Below are 10,904 nucleotides of genomic sequence, written 5' to 3'. Positions count from 1 at the left end.
AAAGTATTTCAGAACCCATACACATGGTTACTACATAATTCATCCTTTTGATCCTGAATGCTCTAAGATGGACTCAGATTAACTGTCAACCGAGATTGCTTCATCCACATTGTATTTCAACCTTTCAAATCCATCTCATGGATTACACTGTTCAAGACTTTACAAAATTAAAATATAGCAATACAACAACTTCAATAATTTGGAGGGGTTAATCCCATCTTGATCCACACATAGATTTTGCAAGTATTTGACTGTACTCAGTAGCCTTCTATCACTGCATTAGAAATCCAGATAGTCCAGCACTAAAGCACCATGCGTTGCTTACAAGTCACTATGGTGATCTCAGGTTTGAAGAATACATATACCTATATGCTTCAGGAGCAACTCTTGATAGTAGAATGCTCAGCAGATGAGTCATTTATTCAGTGATGACGTACTCCTACATCTCACCTGTATGCCATACCAGTGTCACCACACTTTTTGGTTAAGAGGATAACCAACTCATATGGCATACAACGACCTCCACTCGATAAACATTATCATCCTGTAATGACGTATCATTTGGTTGCGAACATGTTTAAAAACTATACGATAAATCCTGTTTTTATTGCACACTAACAAAGTTCTAAAGACTTTATCATAATACAAGAGTTCAAGAAAGATATAACTTTGTGATGAAAAATATCAGAAAATTTTTTATTCATTAATTTATATATGAAGATAAACTCAATCATCATATGATTAATTTTAAGACACAATTTTCATCAACTCCTACTGGACTAAAGCCAATTAGAGCAATATCTTATACCTATCTTTCATTTGAAATATTCGAACTCTTTGATCTCGAGAGCTTTAGTGAAGGGGTCGGCTAGATTTTCCTTTCCATCGATCTTTTAAAGCTCAATGTCACTTCGGTTCATGATCTCTCGTACCAAGTGATAGTGGCACAGAATATGTTGCAGCATCCGATGCAGCATTGTATTCTGCTTCGCATACAGAATCGGCCATAGTATGTTGCTTGAAATTTTTCTAGCAAATAGTTCCTCCATTCAAGGTAAATACGTAGCCTGACACACACTTCTACTGTCATCACAATCTGACTTAAAATTGAAATCAGTATATCCTACAAGTTTTCGGTCAGTGTCTTCATAGATAAGCCATTGGTCTTTAGTATTTCTCAAATACTTAAGAATTGCTTTCGCAATCTTCCAATGTTTCTCACTTGGATCAGACTGGTACCTACTCACTATCCTTAGTGAATATGCCACATCCGACTTTGTACATATCATAGTGTACATGATAGATCTCACTACTGAAGCATATGGTATTCTACTCATACACTCTCTCTCCACAAGAGTTGTCGGATAATCCTTCTTGGAAAGAGTAATTCCATAGCCTATCGAAAGATAGCCTTTCTTAGAATTATCCATGTTGAACCGCTTCAACAAGATATCGATGTACGTGGATAGAGAATATCCAAGCAACCTTCTAGATCTATTCCTATAAGTCTTCATTCCTAGGATGTAAGATGCTTTTTCCAAATCTTTCATGGAGAACTATAATGATAACTATAGCTTCACACTCTGTAAAATCGGGACGTCATTTTCTAGTAACAGTATGTCATCCACATACAGTACAAGAAAGATGACTACAAAATCGAAAGTTCACTTGTAGACACAAGGCTCTTCTCTATTCCTAACGAAGCCATACGTTTTGATCACCTTATCAAAATGCATGTTTCAATACCTAGACGCCTACTTAAGTCTATAAATTGACCTATTCAACTTGCACAATTTCAATGCATCATGGATGTGAATCCTTCAAGTTGTATCATATACATCTCTTCTTCCATCTCTCCATTAAGAAAAGCAATTTTGACATCTATTTATTAGATCTCATAATCTAAGTGTGCAGCGATAGCAAGCATAATCTAGATGGACTTGAGCATTGCCACAGGAGAGAACATCTTATAATAGTCAATACCGTAATACTGACAGTAATCTTTGGCAACTAGATGAGCTTTATTGGTCTCTATCTTTCCATCCGCTCCTCTTTTTCTATTAAAAATCTATTTATACCCTATGAATTTTATCCCTTCGAGTGGATCAACTAATGTCCATACACTACTGATCTCCATGAACTCCATCTCGGACTTCATGGCCTCAAGCCATTTCTGAGAGTCAGACCTTTGCATGGCCTCCATATAGGTGATCAGATCCTCATCATTCTCATCAAGTTCAATGGGATCATCATCCTGGATCAAAAAATCATAATATCTATCCGACTGATATGGTACTCTACCGGATCTCCTTAATGGTGCCTCTATTGGCTCTAGATTTTATTTACCAATCAAATCCAATCTATGTTTGTCGGTCTTTCCATCTTATGAACTTCATCAAGTTCAATTTTGCGAGTATTAACTCCTTCACCAAGGAACTCCTTTTCCAAAAAGACTGCCCAACTACTAACAAACATCTTTTATTCTACAGCGAGGTAGAAGTAGTACCCTTTAGTTTTTCTTTGGATCTCCTATGAACAAGCATCTATCAGACTTAAGTCCAAGCTTATCTATCTTTAAATGCTTGACATAAGTTTAACATCTCCAGACCCTAAGGTGTCAGAGCACTGGCTTATGCCCAGTCCATATCTCATATGGAGTTTTATCGATAGATTTACTCAGCATCTTATTCAAAATGCAGCAGGCAGTTTCTAAAGCATATCCCCAAAAAGAGATTGGTAGACTCGCAAAATCCATCATGGATCGGATCACGTCTAACAAGGTTTGATTCCTTCTTTTAGACATCCCATTATGTTGTGGTGTTCCAGGAGGGATCCACTGTGAGAGAATCTCATTCTCTTCTAAATATATCAGAAATTCACTGGTGAGGTATTCACCACCTCGATCTAACCGAAGAGTCTTTATACTCTTTCCAGTTTGTTTCTCTACTTCAGCACAGAATTGTTTGAATATTTCAAATGATTCTGACTTATGCTTCATAAGAAAGTCATATCCATACCTTGATAGGTCATTTGTAAATATAATGAAGTAGTAGTATCCTTCTCTAGCACTTATGTTCATAGGTCTGCATACATTAGTATGTAGTAGACCTAGGATATCGCTGGCTCTTTCACCTTTTTCCTTAAAAGATGACATTGTCATCTTATCAAGTAGATAGGATTCATAGGTAGATAATTATTCACAATCATCTATCTCAAGGACACATTCTTTGATCAATCTGTCAATCCTATTCTTGTTCACATGACTAAGCTTATAATGCCAAAGGTAGGAATCACTAACATTATCTAACTTAAGATGTTTACTAACTGTGTACATTATACTAATAGGCTATGATATTATGTGTATGCTATGTTTTAATTATCCATGCATAATTACAGTATCATTCATAATAATATCACAAAAATCATTCTTTATTATAAACTTGCAACCAAGTTTGGCCAAAAGGCCTATAGAGATGACATTCATCAAAAAGGAGGGACAATAATGACCCTTGTATGTGAGATCATGGATAGAGGTGACATCGAGCTTCAGAAGATCGATGAAAAGGAGAACATAGCCGACCCCTTCACTAGAGCTCTCAGGATCAAAGAGTTTGATGATTATTATTGGAAGATGAGTACAAGATACTATTTCGATTGGCTTTAGTTTAAGTGGGAGTTATTAAAAAATATATCCTAAAGCCAATCGTATGGACGATTGTGCTCATTTTATAATATGTATATGAATTATTTATCAATGAATAAAAATTATATTGGCATCATTCATCATAAAATTACATCTTCCTTGCTAGAACTCTCGTGTTGTGATGAAGTTCTTAGAACTATAAAATAATCGATAAAGTAGAATTTATCGTATAGTTCTTAAATATATTCGTGACCAAATGATATGTCACTAAAGGATAATGATGTTTATCAAGTGAAGGTCGTTGTGTGCCACATAGGTTGGTTATCCTCTTAACCAAGGAGTATGGAGACACTGGTATGGCATATAGGTGAGATGTAGGAGTACATCATCGCTGAATAAGTGACTCACCTGCTTACCACTCTACTATCAAGAGCAGCTCGCGAAGTATATGTGCATAAGTGTCTCTCCAACCTAAGATTACTATAGTGATTTATATGCAACTCACTGAAAGAAATATATCCTACAAGTCAATCAAAATTTGTATTTTGATGGATGTTCCTTATAATCTTTCAGACTCATGTAATTGATATTTTATAAATAAAAGATATTTATTTTTTCATCATATGCTGCATCTTACTTTTGTAATGATTATGATGAATTCTATAAGTTAGGATAATGGCTTTAAGGTTATGATGAAATCATATCTATGAGACCTAAAATCTTAATGTTCTAGATAGACTGGTACTTTCTATGTATGATCGATAGAGAGGATGGCTGATCTTATAAGCCATTTATATAAGACACTAATACAAGGATGGGATGCTCATTAGAGAATGAGTTCACTGAATTGATCCAATTTTAGAAACATCTTATGGAATCTACTTATCCGTCAAAAGATATTTTCTTATAGTGGGAGTTGTGCATATAATCCTTTGACCTGAGACTACCATAGAACTTTGTATATATGAATCCATATTTTGATTCATACTCATTCATAACTTATTCATGTACAAGGTGATCTGGATATGGTGGAATATGTATGGAGGTTGTGAGTAGGTCAATATAGAATTGATCACTCCTGGTAAGAAAAAATTACATCCTACTTGCTTTGATCAATTGATAATTCAAAAAGTCTTTGATCAAAATAGGATAAAAATTAAAAAAAATTTCTAATATTTCATTAATTGAATCATCATTAAAGATTAAGAGAAATATAAATATGATATTGAATTTGATATCATTCTATATCCAGAGTCATATTTGGGATGCAGGGTGATTGTAGGATCGAATTGCATGGTAACTTTTCACTGAAGAATATTTTTGATATTTTTACTAAAATTCTATATCTTTCAAGTAGACATGATATGTTGCTAGATGTCAATCTTGTCTTGTGAATTTGATTGAATTAAAGAGTTTAATTCGATCGTCAATTAGAAAAGATTTCAATTGCTGAAATCGGATTAGCTCATTTGGACCTAGATCGGTTAGATCAGATCGACTTACACTCAGACCCACTGCTGGCTAGATGTAGAATCTAATGGGTGACACAAAAAAAATGATTAGAGGTCTAATTAAATTAGATCATGTTTGTAAAATAGACATGCTAGCACATGTTGCAAATCCTAGCTCCTTATTTCGAATTAGGTTTGAAATTGATTCCAGATTGGACTAATTAAATCTAAATTAATTCAAATTAATTTTGAGTTTGAGTTGGGTCAACTCATAGCTGCATGAACCAAAGATTAAGTGCCATACAACTAGGTCCTTGTGCATCAAAAAAAATTTCTTATGTGTGGGATTATTTTTGTGCGCAAAAGACCAAGTGGCATCCCATGAGATGGGACGCCCCTTCCTCATCCTTATCCCTTTTATTCCATGCTAAAAAAATTTGCTCATCCTTATCCCTTTTATTCCATGCTAAAAAAATACTCAAAGAATTTTGATCTATTTTTAGGTGCAAAAAAGTCCTTTTGTGGCTAAAACACTTTATGGTTTAAATGAAGAAATTGGTTAAAATTTGAAGCCTAGCCAAATCTATCCATGCACCTAATATAGAGTCTACTCTGTTAAGGACTCTTAAAATTAACTCACACCACTTCTAATCTTTGAATTTTTTTCATGCCATCTCCATGTTAGCACCTCAATTGTGGTCCCTTGGATGGCTAAGATGCACTAATTCTATGGTGGAGAAAAATTATGCCCAGAGAAGCCTCACGATGCATCGGAGAAACATCGAAAAAAATATTTTGAAGAGTCTTTCTATGCGAAGTGTCTCTTAAATTTTTTTTCGATGATTGCCATATGTCAAAAGCTTCCAGATGGGTGTGGGATTTTGTCATGGGGCATGAGAAATTTTGGATGGGTATGAGATGATGCGTGGAGAGGGCATGAGTCAATTCTGAGAGCATCCCGTCGCTAACTATTTAAAGGGGGTTGCATCGAAGATTTGTTCATCTAGATTTTCAATTCCTTCTCTTCTTTCTTACATCTTCTCCCTATTATCCAATTAATCTCTTCCTTTTCTTGTTAGGATAAGTTCAAAAATAGTAAGGATAAGTTTGATTTTAGGACAAGGGCCTAGAAAGAGATATAAGGAAGACAAAGAGAGAAGAAAGGTAGAGATAGGAAGGCTAGGAGGAGAGGAAGAAGGTCTTGAGGTTCTGCTGCCCAAAAAAATTCTCAGAGTGAGAATTTTGGAGGAGAAATCATTCTAAAGAGTTGGTGTCCTGATCATAGCCCTATGTGGATCACCGTTGGAGGGTGAATGCTTGGGCACTTGGTAGAGGTTCTATTAAAATTTTGGAATAAGCATTGCAGGTATTCTTCTATAGCTTGAATTTTATTATGTATATATTATATATGATTGTTAATCATCAAAGAGATATTGGTTTAAGGGTTTAATATTTAAAATTTTTTAATTTAAATTTTTGAAATCCATTATACTTCTACTGTGCATGTTCTCCTTGAAACCCTACAGTGGTATCAGAGCCGGCCTTGTTTGGTTCAATTATATATATACAATATTTATGTGATGCATATTATGATTCATGCTATAAAATTAATTATGCTATAAATTATACTTTCATATGATGATATGAATTGATATTTGATCCACCACTTCATCATCTTGACATAGGATTGTCTTAGCATAACAGGGTTATGCTGCAAGATTGTCCTAGGATGATGAAAGTTCATATATTATACTGGCACATATAGAATATTTTAATACTGATATATATTAATGTGAATTAGTATTGTATAGTTAGAATGTGCATGAGACCAAAGTAGCCCTCATAATAAATTATATTACGTGGTAGTGATAAGCAACTATGTGTTAACCAATTCTTGATCAATTGATCAATTGGTGTCTAGAAAAATGTTACAGGTGGTTCTTTAATTAGTTCCATTGTCTAATCTAACCAATTTATTGGTATCTAAGAAAAGTAATGAGAAGACCCTCATCTACGTACCTGGCCAATTTGATTAAGCGATCTTGAAATTAAAAAACCCTAATGTTGAATACACTACAAGGGGCCTTCCTTTATGTTAGGTTAATACTACATCATGAACTATGGCAAGCTTATTATATTACCGCAAGACTTGTCATAAGGGCTGATATAATATAATCCTGATGTATAAAAGATGCTTATGGTAATTTTGGATGTACTGCTTTGTTGTGTTACCATAAGGACAGTTATATTCAATTTTAACTGTATTGAAATGAAGGATCTTACTTAATTAAAATATTATAGCTTGTTGTATTACCACAAGGCTAATAATATTTTAAAAATCAAGATATAATATTAAAAATTATATGAGATGCAATTGAAAAGAATTTTCTACCTATGAACTCATAAGGATTTGTTATGTTAACACAAGATCACTATGACAAATTAGGGTCTCAATCCCACTAAGATAAATGTACAATATGTCTCGTTCATCATAGTAGAGGGTTATGATGTTCGATAAAATAGTGGGAGGCATAATTAAATCTAAAGATCTTATTTAATTATGTAAGTAATTATGAGTTATTTACTTATGTTATGTTCTTTATTGTAGATTAAATTCTATAAATGGCATCTTCATTATCATTACAAGAAATTTTAGATTCCAACCAGTTGATCGGTCTAAATTATGTGGATTGGTTGAGGAATTTAAAGATGATACTCACTTAGGAGAAGCTCTCCTATATTCTTGATGTCTCTGAACTATAAGAGGTTGGGGATGATGCCACAGAAGAAGAGATATCTACATACAAGATGTGGAAGCATAGATACTCAATCCATACTCCTCAATCTTAAAAAGTTGTATGAAGAACAGAGTAGGGCTACTAGATATGAGATATCTAAGCAGTTATTCCATGCTAGAATGACTGAGGGGTCATCCGTACAAGACCATATCCTGAAGGTCATTGACCTAATCACCAGATTGGGTCAATTAGATTTTGTGATGGATAAAAAATTAAGTCAGGATTTGATTCTATAATTTCTTCCCAAATTATTCACTTAGGTTGTCGCGAACTATTGCATGAACAAATTGAATACCTCCTGAGCTGTTAAACATGCTTAAAATAACTGAGAGCCACATTAAAAAAGAAAAGGCTCCACTTTTTCTTGTGGATAAAATCTCTAAGAAGGAGAAGAAAATCTCCAGACAAGGTACCTACTCTCACTGCGGTAAGGCAGTGATGGGAATTGTGTCCTAAATGTTTGAAAATGTTTGCGATTTCATGCATGTATTTCAAAATTTTTTTGAATAAATTACAGCAGAAAGCAAATAGATTAATCATATTAATCTAATATATATATGATCTAATCATCAAATCAACCTACTCTAAGATCTATAACATGATATGTTGCATATAAAATCTGAAATAATCACATGATAAAATCTACATGCATGGATGTAAGTAGTAGATCACATCTACTTCTAATCTAAGTTCAGATTCGATATCTGAGCCTGGATCGATGATCGTCGCTGTTGAGAATATGGTAGAGAGAATCCTTGTTGGTTGCTAGTAGCTGCACACACGTCTGACCTCTATGAGAAATCCACTCGAAGCTTCGATCTAATCAGTCTTCTCGAGAGTGCTAGCTCACGTGAAGATTTTCTTCTCAACTGATCTAGATCCTTTCTTCAAATCTCTAAAACTTTTTTAGAGATTGAAGATAGGCTTCTGGAAGAGATGAGGATGTAGAAGAAGAAAAGAGAAAAAACTATTTTTTCTTTTATTTTTCTCTCTTCCCAAATCCTGAGGTAGAAACCCTAGAAGACTAGATTTTATGCACACCCTAAGAGAGAGGACTCTCCTCTCTTTTTTTCATGCCAAGAACTCATGCCCATGACCCTAAATGTGAAGAGCACTCTCTCTTTTTTCTTACACACTCAAAACCAAAATAAAACCCCTTTTATTTAGGCATGTAATGAGTTAGGTGAAGAGTCCTAGGGTTTTTGGACTCTTACTTGCCTTTTGTTGCCTCCTCTCAATTCCCACACCCAAGAAAAAATATGTGACACCCCTTCCTTTAATTTTCCATTGTGAAACTAGATCCTATCTGATTTCTTACAGTGAGAACCCCCCCTGTTGTCGCACAAAATAAGAGGAATAAAAGAAAGTGGCATGGAGGTCTAATAGATAATGTCAAACATTATCTTTTATGGTTACCAATTCAAATCTCATTTGAACCTTCCATAAAAATCAGATAACACCCTATTTGGATGTGAGAAAGGAGGGCAAGAGGAATTCTTATTGTGGAGAAAAGTTCATGCAAAAACTCTTTTAGCATGATGGAGAATGGCATAAAAAATTATGGTGCATGAGAGAAGGAGAGTCCAATCCTATACGGATTTTAGGTTTTCTTATTTGAATCTAACCAAATCACATCTGGTTTAGTCCAAATAAAATAGATAAAATCTAATCTAATTAGGTTCATAAATTTTTAATCAAATTTCAATCAAATTAGAAATTGATTAAACCAAAATCCTGATCAATCTAGGGATAATTCTCTCTTAGCAATTAGATCATCTCATAACCTAATCGGGTCAAACCTAATTGAATCCAATTCAATTAGATTTTATTTAATCCTCTTTATTCAATCAAATTAAAATAATTAGTAATCTAATTATTAATTAATCTTTTATTAATTTACTAACACTTGATGAATAAATTTATTACAACTTTTGTATAAGGTTAACCATCAATTGAATTAATGATTAAACCCTTGAATGACTCTCAATCATTGATCAACCATAGGATCTGTCAGAAACTTTTTTTGAGTGTACCCCATAGGTTCAAACTTAAGCCGATAGCATAGAAATATATTTCTGAACCAATCGATGTAACCATCTAGCAATGGTGGCCTGATATCTGAATAGATCGAATGATGGTGAAGCAACATTCAAGAACCTACTGACATATAGTTACTATATAATTCATCTCTTTGATCCTAATGCTCAAGGATGATCTAGGATTTAACCGTCAATTCTAGTTAAGTCATCCATATTGTATTTCAATCTTTCAAATCTATCACATAGATTATCTAAGCTCAGATTTTGCTAAATTGAAATATATTGATATATTAACTCCCACTAATTTGGAGGAGTTAATCCCATCTTGACTCATGCACCGACTTGATAAGTATTTGACTATACCTAAAAATTTTTCTTCATTGAATTATAAACTCAGATAGTCTAACACTAAAGTACAGTGAGTTGCTTGCAAGTCACCATAGTGATCTCAAGTCAGAGGGACACTTATACTCATACCCTTCCTGATCTACCTTTGACAACAAAGTACTCCGTAATTGGTCACGTTCAGTAATGATGTTCTCCTATATCTTACCTAGATATCATATCAGTGTCTCCATACTATTTGGTTATGAAGATAATCAACGTATATGGCACACAACGACCTACACTTGATATCGCTATCGTCTTAGTAATAGCATATCATTTGATCGTGAATCAGTTTAAGGATTATGCGATAAATCCTTCTTTATTGATCAAAGTAATCCTAAGAACTTCATCACAATATAGGAGTTCATTAGAAGATGTAATCTTGTGATGAAGAAGGCCAAATAACTTTTATTATTTATTAATTCATATATAATTATAATTATCACAATCATCAAATAATTGACTTTAAGACATATTTTCAACAACTCCCACTTGAACTAAAGCTAATCAGTATAGTATCATACACCTATTTTCGATTTATCATCTCAAAACTCCTAAATAGTGAGACTTTAGTAAATGGGTTGGT

Source organism: Elaeis guineensis, chromosome 8 (genome assembly GCF_000442705.2).
Source record: "Elaeis guineensis isolate ETL-2024a chromosome 8, EG11, whole genome shotgun sequence".
Lineage (NCBI taxonomy): Eukaryota > Viridiplantae > Streptophyta > Magnoliopsida > Arecales > Arecaceae > Elaeis > Elaeis guineensis.
Note: the sequence above shows the minus strand (reverse complement) of the source record.